The sequence below is a fragment of the Leucopleurus acutus genome (genome assembly GCF_964270905.1).
Source record: "Leucopleurus acutus genome assembly, chromosome: 17".
Lineage (NCBI taxonomy): Eukaryota > Metazoa > Chordata > Mammalia > Artiodactyla > Delphinidae > Leucopleurus > Leucopleurus acutus.
Window position 1 is genome coordinate 47,650,994 of NC_139159.1, and position 18,192 is coordinate 47,669,185.

Here is an 18,192-nt window from a genome sequence, read left to right on the forward strand (position 1 = left end):
TTCGCTTGCTCACCTGCCACTCACCTCCTGTTGTGCTGCCCGGTTCCTGCTGTGCTGCCACTGGCAGTGGTCCGTGGGTTAGGGGTGTTGGGGACCCTTGTGCTACAGGATAAATAAGACATGTTGAATATCCTGACATTATACAACTTTAAGAATTACAGATTTAAAATATTCAACCAATAAACATCTCCTAACTACAAATGTTTTAGTAGCATCTACTAACCACCCACATGCTTATGTGATTTAAGACTCATGAAAGGGTATTTTGGAGATAGAATGCTAGGCAAAATAAAGTTTATAGACAATAAAGAAATTAATTTACCAAGAGAAAACCCCATTATACTCTTGAATATCTGTTTCTGCCTCTGTTATTCAGCTAAAATTAGGTTTCTTCTGTTACTTCTCGCAAAGGTAAGACAGAGAAAATCCAGTAATTTTGTGTTGATAAATGCTAAGTATAAGAGCAAAGAGTACCAACGGTTTCTGATTTCAATTTCTTTTACTGATGTCTGACACCCAGATGTTCAGCACCTCTAAAACATGAATGTAATAAAAGTAGAATGCAAAAACACTTAAGAGCACTGTTGAAGAGAACAGAAAGAGGACTAAGTATAAAGTTGTTTCTGTTTGTTTGAAGTGAGGAGGGAATAGGTACAGAGATTCCCAGCACAGTTTCTATTGATCATTAATTCTGGTCACTAGTGAAGCCTGAGCTATCTCATACTCAAGTGAGAATCAAGAACATAAAGAAATGAGACTTTCTATTTTAGATGCTACTAAAATACTATTTTATATTACAAAAGCATAACAGGCCATTAAACTTTTTCAGCCAGATATACTTATGCTGAGAGGTTGAGAGAAGATGAGGAATAAAGAAAAAATTTTAATGACTATATATTTGGTATTATATGTGGTTCTCAAACGTTTCCAAGTCACATTTCATTTTCTGTGAACTAACCACATGTTCATATCCTGCTGTTGGTATAAGGCCTTTTATGTAAAGGAACTTTGTTATTATGTGTCAAATAAATTTTTTTAAAAACTGTATGGTAATTTTCCAATGTAGGAATTTAAAATTGTGTGTGTGTGTGTTCAAATTAACATATCTTTCTCTTTATGACTTTTGGATTCTATATCTGTCTTGGAACATCTTGCTCACTCCAAGATTATATTTTTAAAATTTGCTCATGTTTCTTTCTGGTACTTCTATGATTTGTTTATTGTTTACATCTTTCATCCATTTCAATTTATTTTCATGTTAGGACTAAGTAAAGATCAAAATTTGAGTTTTCCTAAATGGCTAGCTAGTTATCTCAACACCACTTATTGAATAATGATCTCCTTTCTACCTACCTCTGACCTAATTTGGTAGGCTATTTCTTGGTGTATGAATTTCTTGCTACCTAGGTGGTATGGACTTCCAAAATATGTTCTTGAAATAAACTACCCAACAGTTTCATTCCAATTTATGCTCCCACCAACTGGAAAGGTGCTTACTTCCCTGAATTCTCATCAACACCCTATATCATTTCAATAGTTTTTTCTAAGTGGCAAAAAAAAGTAAGTACTTTCATTTCCATTTCTTTGATTACTAAACAAATTGAACGTTTGTTCACGCTTACAGCCCTCTTTATTTTTTCAATGATTTATCTGTTCATGTGTTTTACCCATTTTAACACTGGAACATTAATGGTCCTCTTTGATTTTAAATCTTTCATATTTACTTCCTCTTAATATTTGCCCTTTAATTTTGTGATTTTTGAAGAAGTTTAAGATGTTTATTTAGTCACATCTACCAAGTTCTTCTTTCATTGCTTTATATGCTTACAAAGTATTTTCTGAGGATAAAATCTATTTATAGACATATTTACCATTTCTGGTACTGTTCATTCCTTCTTGTGGATCCAAGTTTCATCTGATGTCATTTCCCTCCAGCCTGAACAACTTCCTTAAGCATTTCTTGGTGTTGCAGGTTTCCTAGCAATGAATTCTCTCAAGTTTTGTTTATTTGAAAAATGTCCTTATTCCACCTTCATTTTCATGGATATTTTGTTCTGAATATAGAATTCCAGGTTGATAGCTTTATCCTTTCAGAACTTTAAATAGGTCATTCCATTGTCTTCTGGTCTCCAATCATTTCTGATTAAGTCATCCTTCACTGATATTGTAATTCCTCTGTAGTAATGTGGGTTTTTTCCCCCTTTGGCTGCATTAACATTTTCTTTCCATCTTTGATGTGCAGCAGTTTGATTAAGATATGCCTAGATGTGGTTTTCCTTTTATTTATCCTAGCTGGGGTTCAATGAACATATTTTTTGCCCGACTGTCTGCTATGTCTGTCTCTTATCTCTCTTTCTGCTATTCTTATGTTAGTTTTTTGTTTTTTTTTTTTTTTTTTTGCAGTACACGCACCTCTCACTGCCATGGCCTCTCCCGCCACGGAGCACAGGCTCCGGACGCGCAGGCTCAGCGGCCACGGCTCATGGGCCCAGCCGCTCCGCGGCATGTGGGATCCTCCCGGACCGGGGCACGAACCTGTGTCCCCTGCATCGGCAGGCGGACTCCCAACCACTGAGCCACCAGGGAAGCCCCACATGTTAGTGTGATACTGTCCCACTGGCCATCAAGGCTCTGTTCATTTTTTGTAATCTTTTTTATCCATTCTTTGGATTGGCAAATTTTGTTGATCTAGCTTCAAGTTCATCAACTTTTTCCTCTTCCTTCTCCAATCTGCTGTTAAATCCATTCAGTAAAATATTTATTTCAGATATTGTACTTTTCAGTTCTAGACTGTTTATTCTTCTTTATAGTTTCTATTTCTCTGTTGAAATTGCCCATCTATTCAGTCATCATGATCATGCATCTCCCTTTAGGTCACTGAATATATTACAGTTGCTTTAAAGTCTGCTAATTCTGCTAATTTTAGGGTCAGCTACCATTTTGGGGTGGATAGTCTTGACATTAAATCACATTATCCTGATTCTTCACATGTCTAGTAGTGGTCTATTATAAACTGGATTTTGTGGATGTTATGCAGTAGAGACTTTTACAGCTTCTTATCTGCTCCTAAGAGTGAGGATTTTTATTATACCTGGCAGTTAAATCACTGGCTAATAAAGTCAAACTTGTGGAGGCTGGTTTTGTGTTTTAGAATGGGTCTCTGGGCACAAATGTTTAAAACCCCTTAATTTGGTGGGAATCAAACACCAAATTGTCTCCCCTGCAGAGAGTAGCAGGTGAAATCTCTATAGTCAGCTTTTTCAGCCTAACTGCTATTATTTTCCATTGAGCTCCTTGGAATCTTTCTGCAGAGTTCAGGGGTCACCTAGGTATTTCAGGGGAGTTTTTTCATAGATTTTAGGGCTATCCTACTACAACTCCCTCCTTTCTGGGATTTATCCACTCAATGTCCAGCCATTCCAGCAGTCCCAAATTCCGTCCCTTGACACCTTAGGCCAGTAAGACTTTAGTTTTCTGCTTGATTTTCAGCTGCCCTGTGCTGCATGAACTTTTCCTCAAGAGGAAAGCTGTATACACTTTGGGGGAAAAACATTTGGCGGTTTTCCAAAGGAGACCTTTACCAAAGGATCTGAGATACAGTATTCTTGAATCTGTAAACGATGCTGTCATAGGAAATTTTAGCTTAAGCATGCATTAATTCATTATTCTTTATAATCATTAATTCATTTACTCTTTCAACAAATATGTTCAGTGCCTATCATGTGCCAAATACTCTTCTAGGTGGTAGACATATAATAGTGAACAAGACAGACAAGGCCCTTGTTCGGTGGAACTTTCACTCTAGTGCATTCTAACCAAGCACTGAATAAAGACATTTCAGACTATGTCTTCCCCAAACAGTAATATTAGTGACTTGGCAAGGATATAAATTATAATAAAGTGATTCCCTTTTTTCATAAGCATAATTTTGAAAGAAAAAAGACTTGATTTTATATTTGAGCATATGTGATAGTCCCATAATCTGAACAAATATTTATCAATATCCCATTTAAAGCTTTTTTTCTAAATGACTATAAATATGTGCTTCTGACAGCACTCTATTTTTCACAGTGACAATGGTTTTCTAGTATAATAAATAGCAGATAATTTAAGTTGTACAAAGAAGAATCACTAGTTATCTGACCAAATGATCTAGTATAGAGAAATTAGTTTAGCTCACTGTGCGTAACTTCAGAAACAAATATGGTAAATAAACAGTGGGGGATATCCTTGAAACTTAATTCACTTTTTTGGCCTTGCTCTTCCTCTAGTGTTAAATAAAGGTTCCAAAGGCACTGAAAAAAGGAAATATTTATCTTCCATAGCATTTCCTATATACAGAGTTGCAAACAACATAACAAATTTAAATATGCCTAGGTACAATTTGGTAGTAGTTGATTACCAAAAAACAGAATTAACTATCATAAGTCATCCTTTGATCGACCACAACTAGAAGTGATGTACTAGAAATGATGTATCTGCACACAAGCTAATTTTGGCCCCAAATAAACAGACCTTTGTACATCTGAACAAGAAGTTCATTAAGAGAAATTTGAGGCATTAAATTACTTGGATTTTCATATACAGCTTTCTCTGAACAGTGATAAATCACTAAAGTTCATTATAATGAAGTTTGATATTGCTCAAAAAGGTTATTTAAATGTTTAAAGTTATTTTATGTCATTCATCTTGTCAGTGTCAAATGTGGAAATGTCATATTTTCCTCTAATAAATCTATTCCCCAATATAGCTGGAAATTCAGCTACAGCAGCAGTGCAGGCTCTGGGCATAATTCTTGCTGTCCAAATAATATTAAGGAAATAGACTCTCCTTATAAATCTTATAAAAACTGACTCATTAAACATCTCTTTATACAGTCTGTTAAAGTAAAAATATAATAGGCACGGTAATAAATTTTTGGAGAAGGATAAAAATGCTTAAAAATAGCAGCTAATGCATGGATAGGCTTCAGAGAAATCCATGAAATTTCTAAAACTGTGTACTAAATTGTGAATATAGGTATATTCTAGAGATAGAATCCATAGCTTTCAAGAGACTCTGCAAGGAGTCTGAAGTATAACAAATGGTTAACTGCTACTGAAGAGATGGCAGAATTTAATTTGCCAGTAAAAGTTACCATCAGTTTCTATAAATTGTGTCTGTTCTCACTAATTTATATTATTAGTACAATATTCATAACTATTAGCTCAGTTAGAACATACTTCTATTCCTTTAAGATTTGAAGTTGCAGTTCCTTCCAAAAGAGTTAAGTTTGGGGGAACATTAAAAAACAACGTTCATCCCTAAACAAATGTCTCAGATTCAGAATGCAAGAATAAATATAAGGTATGTAGATAGCCTAGAATAACTCATCACATGTTTAAAAAACAAAATCTAACAAGGCTAACTGTTGTATATTCAAAGGACAATTGAGTATAAATATAAAGATATTATAAAGCAATAATGTCATCTTCACTTAAAATGGCAATTACCACGGAAAAACTTTTTTTTAAGTTTATCATTCCTCATAAGGTAAGTCAATAACAATATTCCTATTTAAAATGTAACAGGCACAAAGAAGTAAAATGTTTGATGCCCAATGAGAAAGAGTCAGCAACGGTGCTAGAAATACAACCAAAAAGCCTTTTAATTACTGGAATGTCTCCTCAGAAACATGAGCCTATTATACGCAGATCTAAGAAATCTAGGTTCTATAGATAGCTACCAAGTGGTTTTGTGGCTTTAGTTCAGCAATAACCTCTCTGTATCATCTGTGGCACAGATGATGTTTTATACCCACCTGTTTCATTTTCCTTCCATTTGCAGCTAAATGCAGCCATGTACCCAGTCCTGGCCAGTGCAATGTGAGTACAATGATGTACGCCCTTTCCAGGACTAGTCCCTAAATCATCCTTTCAATCATCCTTTAAGCTCTCTCTCTTCCCTCTTCCCTAGCTGGCTGAATATAGTAATTTTAGTGATTGACTCCAAGTAGGCCTCTGGGGACAGCTGAGTCACAAGATGGAAGGAATTGGGATACCTGAGTCATCCACACGGTTCTCTGTGTGAGTGAGAAATTAACTTTTATAGTGTTCCACCTGAGATTTTGGGGTTGTCTGTTTCAGACACAACTATCTTACCCAAGATAAAATGAGGGAATAACTTACGAGTAGCTTGGACGGGAAATTTTAAAAATACTATACAAATATGGGGTAATGATAGCATCTTTTTATTCAAACCGTAAAGCACAGACTTTGGAGTCACAAAGTTTGGGTTCAAGTTCAGATTCTGACACTTATTAGCTAGCTGTGTGACATTGCATTAAATTACTAAGACGGTTTACTCAACTGTAAAATAGGAATAATAAATAACCTACAGTCCACAAGATTATTACTAGGATTAAATAAAATATATAAAGAATCCAGCATCAGTATGACATATTAATCACTTAACAAATATTAGCTATAACTATTACAAATATCTGAGGAGATGGCACAAATGTAACTGAACCATTTACTGGATAAAACTGTTTAAAAAGAGATTATCATGCTTAAGGTTAGAAATAAAATGAAACAAACTGTTGGCTCTGAAATGGCTTGTCTAATGTCATCAGAATAGTTACCCATTTGCAAGTTTGGAATACATCATTATAGTACACGAATTTCTCCAACATAAATATAGTTTTCAGCCTTGCTATGTTTATATAGCTACAAACCTATGACAAGTGGTCTAATATTGAAAATGGGGTAAATAATTTCAACTTAACTACTTTTATATATGGGGGAGGTGGAGGTAACTCAACAGAGCATTAACATAGGCACATATCAGTTTCCAGCAAGGTTTTTGGAAAGTGAATGCTTATCAAAACTCAAATATACTACCTTGAGCTCTATCCTTAACATAATTCCTATGATCGCCTAGAAACATAAACTAAAAGTTCAGAATAAACTATTCCCATATGCCACAAAGCCTCCCCAAAGAGATAGTTCTTAAACAGCTTCACAAACATACACCTGCTACATTTATCTATTTAAGCCTATTCTTGTTTGGGATGTAGAAGAGAATGGTACTACGTGGTTTTAATAATACTCATTACAAATAATACTCATTACTCAATCCATTACAAAAATAAGCTGCTGGGGCTTCCCTGGTGGCGCAGTGGTTGAGAGTCCGCCTGCCGATGCAGGGAACACGGGTTCGTGCCCTGGTCCGGGAGATCCCACATGCCGAGGAGCGGCTGGGCCTGTGGGCCATGGCCACTGAGCCTGCGCGTCCGGAGCCTGTGCTCCGCGGCGGGAGAGGCCACAGCAGTGAGAGGCCCGTGTACCGCAAAAAAAAAAAAAAAAAAAAAATCTGCTGCAGAAAGAAAAAGCATTATTCATTCCATTTTCCAATTAAAGAAAAAAGATTTAAAACATTTTGACTAGCCCATTCCAGGCACTCTTTGTTCAGAAGGGCAAACAATACACCAATAGGGAAAAGGCAGGAAAAGCGTAGTGCAAAACGATGGGTATGATAAGAGGGCCCAGAGACATGAAAAAATTTTTAAATAGGTTTAAAAAAGATATCCAACTGTCAAAAAACTTTTTTTGAACTGGTTAAAATACTCATTGCTATACATCAACAGAAGGGAAATATTAACCTAGTCTGATATTAGTCAAGTCTGTCTACTTTTTGAATTTAAACTTCCTTATTTGAAAGCTAAAGTGATTGGATGAGGTAATGTCTAAGGCCCCTTAGTTCTGAAAGACTATGATTCTAATATACAAATATATAGACAGCTGTAATACATACCATACTCTAGGGTTAAAAGTGGACAATTTATATTTCTTTCTGTTCTTTTAAAAATATCTCCAAATTCTCTACAGTGTCGGTATACTCTTTGGTCTTAGTAAATCCAGTGTAATGAGTATTATCTTTGCAAACTGAATTTTACCAGTTTCATCACTAATCTGAATAATTCTACTATTTGGACAATTACAAATATTAAATGTTTGGGCTAATTTTGTCCTTACCATTTTTTCTAGAAGTTGTTTTTTGTTTGTTTTTTTTGTATCCTGCCTCTCCAATTTTGGAATTTCATTTGTCTCTTTCTCCTAAAGAACATGAGGGGTGGGGGAAGCGGAAACCTCTGGTTAGGGTAAATCAGTGTGTGTGTGTGTGTGTGTGTGTGTGTGTGTGTGTGTGTGTGTGTGTGTGTGTGTGTGTGTGTGTGTGTGTGTGTGTGTGTGTGTGTGTGTGTGTGTGTGTGTGTGTGTGTGTGTGTGTGTGTGTGCGCGCGCTTAATTTTATGACGTATGTACATAACTAGGTAGGGCACAGGCTGGAAGAGCTATTTGATTATAAGTTCTAAAAGCTATTTTTAAAACTTTCTGCAAATTATAAAGTAATTCTCAGAAGGAACAATATCTCTTGGGAAACAAGAGGCACAATAAGCAACATGTGTCTATTTTCCTTTGGATACACAGCATTCATAGAGCTTCTCTCTAAACATGTCCCCCGAAAATAAAATCAAAACTGAAATACAAATGAAATATTTCTTAATTTTATAGGGGAAGAAAACAAGTAAGGGAGTATTTTCTAAGGAAAGCAGAAGAATCTAGGTAAGAATTACACAACAGGTAAACAATCATAAAGGTTTTTCATTGTTATGGCTTTCTCATTAAGAATTCAAAAGAAACAAGATAGATTTAACTATAATTATAAAACATACTATTAAATTAGATGTATTAGATATTTAACTATAGGAAGCATCAACCTAAAGACCAATTTAAAAAATCAGCAATCAAGAGACAGAGGGGATCTCAAATAAGTCATGGAGATACAAAAAATGAAAAGGATACAAACCTGGAACTGTTTCACAAATACTAGTCATGCACAGGTGCATCTGCTAGCTAGATACCCATTTGCTTTTCTCAGAACACTGCATCAACTTTATTTGGCTGTGGAACCTATCCTTCTAGTGCCACTAATGTTTCAATCTAACCTTACATTTTATAAGTGAGAAAACTGTATTCTAGAGCTACTCAGTCGAATGTATCATCACTAGCCATATGAGACTATTTAAGTTTAAATTAATTAAAATTAAAAAAAATTAAACTCCAGTTCCTCAGTTACACTAGTCACATTTCAAATACTCTACAGCCATATGTGGCCACTGGCTACCATACTGGACAGTGCAGGTCTAGAATGTTTCCATCACTGCAGAAAGTTCTATTGGATAGTGCTGGTCTGGAGATTATTTGATTTATCCATGCAGCTAATGTGGCAGAGCCAAAGTCTCAGTCCTCTTTCTACTACTTTACTTCCTCCACAAGACCTTCATTAATCACCTGGTTTCTGAATTATCACGTTGGCCTTTTGTTAAGTTCTGCTTACAAACATCCATTTGCTTCCCACAGGTAAACAAACTTTAAGCTTTACATGGCATTCCGCAATCTTACCTTAGTCTCTCACCATTCTCCTATATAAAAACACACTCTAGCCAACTGGTCTACTTGTTAAATATATCAACAAAACATAGTTTCACCTCCGTGATGTTTCCTATGTCTTTGTCTCTGCCTGAATACTCTTTTCCACCTTCTCTGCTTATTTGAAGTCCTACTCTTCTTTCAAGGCCCAACACCTACCTTATTTCCACAAATCATTCTAGGTCAGTAATTATAGATAAACTACTAAAAATTGTTTCATACTTTTATATAGAAGTTTACAATTTTCTAAATACTTCACTTAAATATTTTACTGTGATTCTTTGCTAGAATGTGGGGAAAAAGTTAAGCAGAGTAAAGGTAATCAAGAGTGTGTGTACGTGTGGCACTGATTACAATTTTTTAAAGGGTGATCAGAGCTTACTGAAAAGATGACATTTAAACTAAGACTTGAAGGGAGTTAGCCACGAGGAAATCTGAGGAAAGAGCATCCAAGGCAAAGGCAACAGCCACTGCAAAGCCTTAAGGTAGGAATGTGCCTGGTATGTTCAAGGAATAGCCTAGAGGCCAGAATGTAGCCAGAGGGAAATGAGCAAAACAAAGAATATACGAGATAGGTCAGAACGTTATGGGACCAGGTTGTGTATGGCTTTATAGACCACTGTAAGAACTATGGCTTTTATCCTAAGCGAGATGGGCAAACTTAGGGGGCTTCTAAACAGAGACAGTTTAGAATCTGAATAATTTCAAAGGATAATTCTAGTGTTAAGAATAGAATGAGAAGAAAGAAGTAAGGACAGTAACATGGAGAACAGTTTAAAGGCTACTGCAATACTCTAGGAGAGAGATGATGATGGGCATAAGGATATCTTTTGAAACTAGAGCTGACAGAATTTCCTGATGGATTCCAAGAGGATTTTGCCCTGATTAACCAGAAGGCTGAAACTGCTGTCCACTGAAATGGAGAAGGCTGTGAAAAGAACAAGTTCAGGGAGGAGCTAAGAGCAGGGGTTCATTTTCAGACATTTAAGTTTGAGATGCCTTTAAACCTTAGGTGAGAATGTACAGCCAAATACCCACATAACAGGCATGGAGTTCAGGAAAAAAGTCTGGCTTAGAGATAAAATTTGGGGAAGAGTTGTTATACCAATGGTGGGTATAATCACAAGCATGGATGAAGTCCCCAGAGGAATAAATAAAGAAGGGTAAGGACTGAGCCCTGTGGCATTCCAACTTTAAGATATAGGGTAGAAGAGGAGGCTCCAGTAAAGGAGATAGGGAAGGTGGAAGGAATCACACCCTCATGAGACAAAACCTCTTGGTCTATCCCATCAGTATTACACTTGCCCCCTCCCCTAAATATAAACTGTATCTTAAGACCGACCTGAGAGACAATAACAGTGTATCTTACATGATATAAGCTATTTCTTAGGCCTGTTCAGACTTGAGGGTATTAAGACACTTCCTCTGATACTTCTCAGAACGGATAAGAATTCTAAAGGAAGGGCTGTCTGGTCTCTGAGAGTCACAATGCATGATACAAAACAAAGGTAAGCACAGATCTTTTTACTTTGACTGTATATTAGTTTCCTGTTAACAACTTACTACAAAGTGGGTGACTTAAGACAACAGAAATTTATTTTCTCACAGTTCTGGAAGGTAAAGCCTCAAATCCAGCAGTGTTACGATCCCTTTGGGGGTTCAGGAGAGAATCTTTCTTTGCTTCTTCCAGCTTCTGGTGATTACAAGCATTCCTTGGCTCGTGGCCACATCACTCCAGTCTCTGCCTCCATGCCTCACATTGCCTCCACCTCTTCTGTGCATCTTCCCCTCTTCTGTCTATCTGTAATTTCCCTCTGCTTTTCCCTTATAAGGACAACTTGCCATTGAATTTTGGACCCCTCAGATAACTTGGGATGATCTCCTCATCTCAAGATCCTTAACTACATCTGCAAAGACTCTTTTTTCAAATAAGGTATCATTCACAGGTTCCAGAGATTAGTATGTGAACATCTTTTTGAGGGCCACCACACAATCTACTATATGACTCCAGAAATTTTTACTAAGGTCATCAGTAAAGTGTGTTATGTTTATGCAAAAAGTCAAAGGATGTTCATCTATAATTTTTTTAAAGTTACTATTATTATTATTTTTAATGAAAGGATATGGCTATAAGGAGATACCTATTTGATTTGGCTACGTATTTGATTTAGCTATATTTGGCTATGTGTAACTGCTTACCAGGTAACCACTGCAACCCCTGGTTTGGATAAAAGAATCAGTTATTGTGCTATACAGTACATATCCTGTACTATAGGATGTGATGATAGACTTTTCTAAATGTTTGCTTTATTTTCCCCCACTTAAATGCACTTAATCAGTCCCCACCCTCTCTTCCCAAAGGACCTTATTTCATGATTTTGATTTAAGGATGCCTATGTAAGAAGTGTAGGTTATTCATGCAAACAAAAACTGAAGGATAAATTAGTTAAGGCAATATTTAAATAGATCAGAGGTTTAAAATCTGGTTCTGGAGCAGACCTAGTCACCTCTCCTGACTCAATGTTACAGGAGCATCTTGTATTGATTCATTCATTGTAACTTATTCCAGTGTGGGAGGTAACAGGACCTCCGCACCAGTAGTCTCATGGGTACTTTTTCCTTCTGTTTTTATACTGAGATTTGCTATGACAAGTTACTAATAATTTAAAAATCTATTTTGTAATAGTCTTGTCTGAGTAGTTAAGAGTGTTTCAAAGACATAATTTATACTAATCAAATGAAACAGATGATAGCACATTCTCCCTCATTTTACAGACAGGGAAAGAGAGTGAGGCAGAGCCATTTTGGGAAAGTTGTACAAACGAAAGAAGTCAGGTATCCTGACTTTCAATCCAACTCAGTAATTCCAATTCAATGACATATGTGCTTCTGTATTTGGACTCAAAAGACATGTTAGAAAGAGACTATCAAAAAAGACAAAAGAAGAGACTATCAAAAAAGACTAAAGAATTTCTGTGGAAAGGAAAAAACATTTCATACAAAATACTCCTAGAGCTGTGCTGTCCAGTGTTAACCACATGGTGGATTGAAGACTTGGTATGGATAAAAGAATGTAAAGTCATTCACTAATACATGCTGAGACAATAAGGTTTTGTATATGTTGCATTAAATAAAATATATTATGAAAATTAATTTCACCTGTTTCTTTTTACTTTTTAATGTGGCTAACAAGGAAATCTTAAATCAATTTATGACTTACGTTATATTTCTATTAGATAGCCCTGCTATAGAGAGAGTTATGAAATAGTTACATTACAATACATAACTTTATTCAATTAGCAAATACTTATCTGACACCTATCATTGTCAAGCCTTATGCTAAGTGCTGAGACCTTAAGAGTGAACAAAGATTATGGTCCCTGGCATCATACAGTTTACATTATCTCCTACACTTCTACTGCACATTTCATATGTATTATCTCATATGCATAAGAATAACTTAGAGTACTTCACCATTTGGGGAGCAAATGCCAATACCTGACTTAGAAATCACAAAACATAAATCATCAGCAGATTTATAGTAATGGCCATCTACTTTTGTGATACATTAGTTATATTATTATGCTATATACGATTCATCTGGAAGCTTAACACTATCTCACTCCCTATAGCTTCTCCTGGTTTCTTGTTCCTTCCCTCTAACTAGTTTGCTCCCTCCTACGGCTCATCTCTACCAGAAGTCTCTACAACTGGCAACCTTGCTTGCTATTCACATTACAGCAGGGCTGTTTATACTTTCAGGGGTCTCCAGAGGAGGACAGAGGTCGAAAATGTTAAGTGTACATAATTTTAAGGGGCTAAGTTCAGTTTTTTTGAACCCAAGACTGAGTTTTGAAGTTTCTTTTCGGCTTAAACAAACTAGGGTGATTTCTGAGGATTTTGCTTCAAAATTCAACGCACAAATTTATTTGAGGGGTAAAACAACTCCTTATTAGTTTTATCCTACTGAGGATTTCACAGAAGAAAACTCTACCCGGGGAGGGGGAAGGGGAAGCTGGGACGAAGTGAGAGAGTGGCACAGACATATATACACTACCAGATGTAAAACAGATGGCTAGTGGGAAGCAGCCGCATAGCACAGGGAGATCAGCTCAGTGCTTTGTGACCACCTAGAGGGGTGGGAGGGAGACGAAAGAGGGAGGGGATATGGGGATATATGTATACATATAGCTGATTCACTTCGTTGTACAGCAGAAACTAACACACCATTGTAAAGCAATTTACTCCAATAAAGATGTTAAAAAAAAAATACTGGTATACTCACACACAAAAAAGGAAACTACCAAGAAGGACTTCAAAAACAAATTAACAAGTAGCATTTCTCAAGTAAATGACTTTTGAAAGAAAATAGTAGGTAACATCAATAGAACAAGAATGTATAATGCTTTTTAGGCTAATATCCTAGCTTTCGAGAAAATGTCATTAATAAACAAATTAATTGTTCAGGTTTTATTGACAGCTACAAACAGAGCAATACAAGCAAAAACTACTTTATCAAAAGGTGCTAATTTTTCTCAGTTTAATACAGAAAGTATTACTGACATATGACAGCTATTGAGAAACGAACGAAGTATCCAAGTTTTAAACACCCAAAATGATTTCACTGCCTTTTTTCTACCGTCATCTGAAATACAGATGTGTTTAGCAAAGGAACAGTATCCCACAGTCTTTAGCTGTGCAGGTGTGGTTATATATATAGTTGTTTCAGGGTTATACAAAACTAACAAAAGCTGGTACCTCATGACTTAAAAATTATAAAGCCAAAGAAAAATAATAATTACTCCTGACTGGAGAAAAAAAATCACCTAAGGAAAATTTAGGTGATCTCCATAAGTAATCAGATTAACATTTTGCTCAAAAAAAAGATCAAACCAAAACCTTTAAGCTAAAGTACTTCATGTACGACCATGGGTCCTTTCAGACCATCATTAAACTACTAGTGCTAGTTTGCCAAACACAATGCCAATATAATCAAATATAAATTTCGAAATTCAACCTTTTTTTGGCCTTCAGCCTAAAATGGCCTAATTTTTACATGGGCCTTAAATGATAAAAGATCATAAAGCTTAACACGAAACCAGCCTGCATTTGACAATCAACTGTCACTTGTTAGAAGCATCAGAAAAACAAATAACAATTCTCTAAGATTTCCTTTATAATCTGAGTAGGGAAGAAATAGAAAGAGGCAATTCAGATATAAATGCAACAAAATTTATCCCTAGCTTACTCTCTGCCCAGCACCTGACCAGGGATTTTGACGTGTTATCACAAATATTTGTCTTCCTTCTCTCCTTGAAAAATTCAGAAAACTACGTTTTTCAATCCTCAGCGCCCTCCAGATTGGGGGGGTTGGGGGTGGGGCAGTGTGGGCAGGGATGATTAGAAACCAAAGAATTTCTGTGATAAATCTAAGGAAGTGTTAAGGATAAAATCAGAACCTGCCATAATATACAAGAGAGTCTTTCAAATGATAAAAGAGTTTGTTTTAAATTACCTATATTTAATTCCATCTAACAACCCCGTGAGAATAATATCTTTCAATCTGATCCCATTGAAGAGAGGCGACCCCAAGTGTCTTAATTCACAACTGCAAAAATATGACCTTATGACTTCCTCTATTTCAAATGTGTGAAGTGCATTTATTTTCCACTAAAATGCTGAAGTAGCTTTAAAAACACACAATAATCTTAGTATCTTTCATATGTTAGGTAGAAAAAAACAGTTTCATTTAACCAAGTAAAAAGGCACCCAAAATTCTACAAATCACCACCAAAATTTTAAAAATTCCAATACTGGTCTGAAGACAGTAAAATGGACCGTTCTTTATATAAACGCTAATGCTCAACTGAGGCGTCATTCAAACGAAACAACAATATTTCAAGTAGCTACTATCTGGAGACTAAAAATTGAGTTGTGTTTCAATTCCTAAAATAATGTTACAGTTTTAAAAGTTAATCTTACTGGAATCCTCCTGGAAGTCACAGATACTGAAAAACTACACTAACATTAGTTGCCAAATGTAATTTTTTCCTCAGAAAGACACCTTGTGGTGACATTAAAATATTTTTTGAGGACACATGAAATTTAAATTTCAGTTACACTGTATACAATAATAGAAAGAGGAATAAAACTAACAAATAAAAAGGGTTTTTGTTGTTGTTGTTGTTGTTGCATAATGTGGTTTAGGTCCCAAGACTTAATTCTAGATATTTACCATGGAATTGCACATAGCAAGCAAAGAACATTTGAAAATAAGCCTCAACAATAGATAATCGCCATTTTCTAAATAGAAATATTTACATTTTGATTCAATTCTGACAGTTGGGTGTTAAGGAAGCATAAACAAGCCAATACGGTAATAACACTTTGACTCATAAAGATGCTCATTAAGATGGTTAATGGCAAAACCGAAAATGAAACTTGGGCATACCGTCAGACTTCACATAACAAAAAGGGTCAAGGAATTAGGTTAAAATAAAAAATACATATGTATAAATAAAAAGACAGCCATGTTACTACCAAAAAAAGAAAAGAAAAGAAAAGTGGAACGCCAAGGAAAAATCACATTTTAAGGCAACCGATCAGAGGAAAGGATTGCTTTATTCCTCCACCGTTTACTAACATTTAATACTAGCGTTTGCAGCCAACACCTGGGTGTGAAAACTGCAGAGGCATTTAAATGCTGTTCTTTCCAACGTCCACCCAACAGGACGTTCCGCAACATTTTGAATAGTAAATATTAACCAGAATAAAACATCGTTCGTATATTTCTACCTTCAAGAGCTAATGGGAAAAAAATAAGACCTTTCTTTCTCCCATATGTAGCTTTAACCATTCTCTCCCCTCTTTTATTTACTGCCCTTTGTCGCGAGGTTAATGAACCCTGAACTTATTTTCCTTCTTTCCATTAATGAAAAGGGTGGGGGGGAGGGCAACGGCAGAGGGGAAGCCAAATGATAGGAAAAACTGGAAATTAAAAATAGTGGCATTACTGGCTGGATGAAAAATGAGAACTCCCTGAAGGTTTAGTGTGAGGGAGACAACCCTGAAGGACCCCTCTTAAGACATACTTTACCCCAAGACCCCACCATTTTTCGTCTGTTTAATTTCTGCTTTTGCAGGGGGTGGCAGTCCCCCGGATGAACGTTCCCCAGTGCCTGCCTCTCTTTTCCCCGAGGCCTCCAGCCGCAGGGGGTGGGGGGCGCTGGCCCCGGCTCCAAATTTGCAGCGAGGCCCGGAAATCAGTCCCGTTAGAGCCGATTTCACCCATCAGGAATGCGCTCCGCCCCCGCCACCTCCCCGCCGCGGCCGCCCTCCGCGTCGCCTGCTCCAGGGGCTGGGGAAGTGAGGAGGGGAGCGCCGCCTCCGCCCGTCACAACACCGCCGGGTCGGCCGCCCTCGCCCCAGACTGCTCGGGCCAGGAGGACAGAGCTCGGGGCGTATCCCACGCCTCCCCTCCGCCCGCGCGGCCGACGGAACGCCAGCGCCGGGGCCAAGCCGGGGACGCGGAACCAGCCCGAGGCCTGACCCCCGGGCCGCCCCGGCCCCGCGCCGAGCACGAGCAGGGGCGCCTTTCCCGTGGGATTTCCGAATCCATTTCCGTCCCGGGGAGGGGCGCAAGGGTAGCAGCCGGAGCGCCCCGTGTCGGAAACTGGAGCCGCCCCTGCCCTCTGGCTCCCGGGCGCAGCTTCCCCCCGTACTCGCCAGTACCTTCAACTCCTCAGGGAGACGCAGGGCGCAGGGCTGCGGGCGAGCAGGCCCATCTCCTGGCGGCGGCAGCAGCCAAAGGAAGTACGGAGGAGGGTTCCTCAGACCCGCCAAGGCGCCTCTCAGCTGGGGCGGGGGGAACGGAGAGGAGGGGTCCAGACTGCCGCTTTCCCGGACTCCTCCTCCGCAGTTCTGTCTTGACTGCTGTTCCCGGGAACCAGCGCCGCAACTGCCATTCTCCCCCTCCCTCAGCCCCCGCTGTCTCCGCCCCCTCCTCCCACTCCTTCCTCCCGCCCCCGCCCCGCCCCTGCGCACCGCCCGCGTGCCTTGCGTCATGGCGTCACGCCCACCCGGCCCGTCGCGGGCGGCTCTGGGACGCGGCTGTTCGCTCGCTCGTGTTCGCTCCGCGCACGCCCGGGAGCTCCCCGCCAGCGACTCGGGCTGCTGGGAGTGTGGCCCCTCCCGCCTGTCTACCCGCCCGGGGCTATCAGCGGCCCTTCCTGCCCATCATCCCGCAAGACTTCCCCGAAGCGGGCCGGGCTGTGGGGCAGGTGTCTCCTCCAAGGACGGGTGGGAGTGGCTGGAGGTGTAGGGAGATGCTGGACTTGCGGAGCCCGGCTTTCGGCGTTTCGCACGCCATTATTCATTCCTTTGTGTTCTCACGGTTCACCTGCTAGATTGGCAGCCCCAGGGAGAGCAGGGCGGTGGTGCTGCAGCGAGTTTCAAACCTCTCCGGGAGGAAATGTCCTTCCCTCAGGGTGGCGGCGCCCCACCGCACCCTTCTTTTAACAGACCTTAGTTTTCCGCAGGGGCTGCTAGGAACAGCCCTTAGCCACAGGTGAACACCTTGCGTGAGGGTTCGGAGAATATCTTCCACTCACCTCTTTCTTTCCCACTTGATATCACAGAGTCCCTTAAGAATTCAGAATTCATATTTCAGTTATGTTTGATACCTTCTGAATTACTTTAATCCGCTTTATCCGTTCCACCCCCC

At 38.7% G+C, this 18,192-nt stretch overlaps 1 protein-coding gene across 3 annotated transcripts in view; it reads right to left on the reverse strand.

The window, feature by feature from the left end:
- RNF19A (ring finger protein 19A, RBR E3 ubiquitin protein ligase) overlaps positions 1-17,434 on the reverse strand; it is a 61,504-nt gene extending 44,070 nt beyond the window's left edge. Inside the window, exons 1-2 of one of the 3 annotated variants that reach the window (XM_082858565.1) lie at positions 17,202-17,434; positions 25-102 (exon numbers count right to left, since the gene is read on the reverse strand). The gene's annotated coding sequence lies outside the window, so the exon portion shown is untranslated. Of the gene's footprint in view, positions 1-24; positions 103-1,871; positions 7,055-17,201 lie in introns of those variants that run through there. The other 2 variants (XM_082858566.1, XM_082858567.1) reach the window with 2 other exon arrangements.
- Positions 17,435-18,192: the final 758 nt, after the last annotated feature.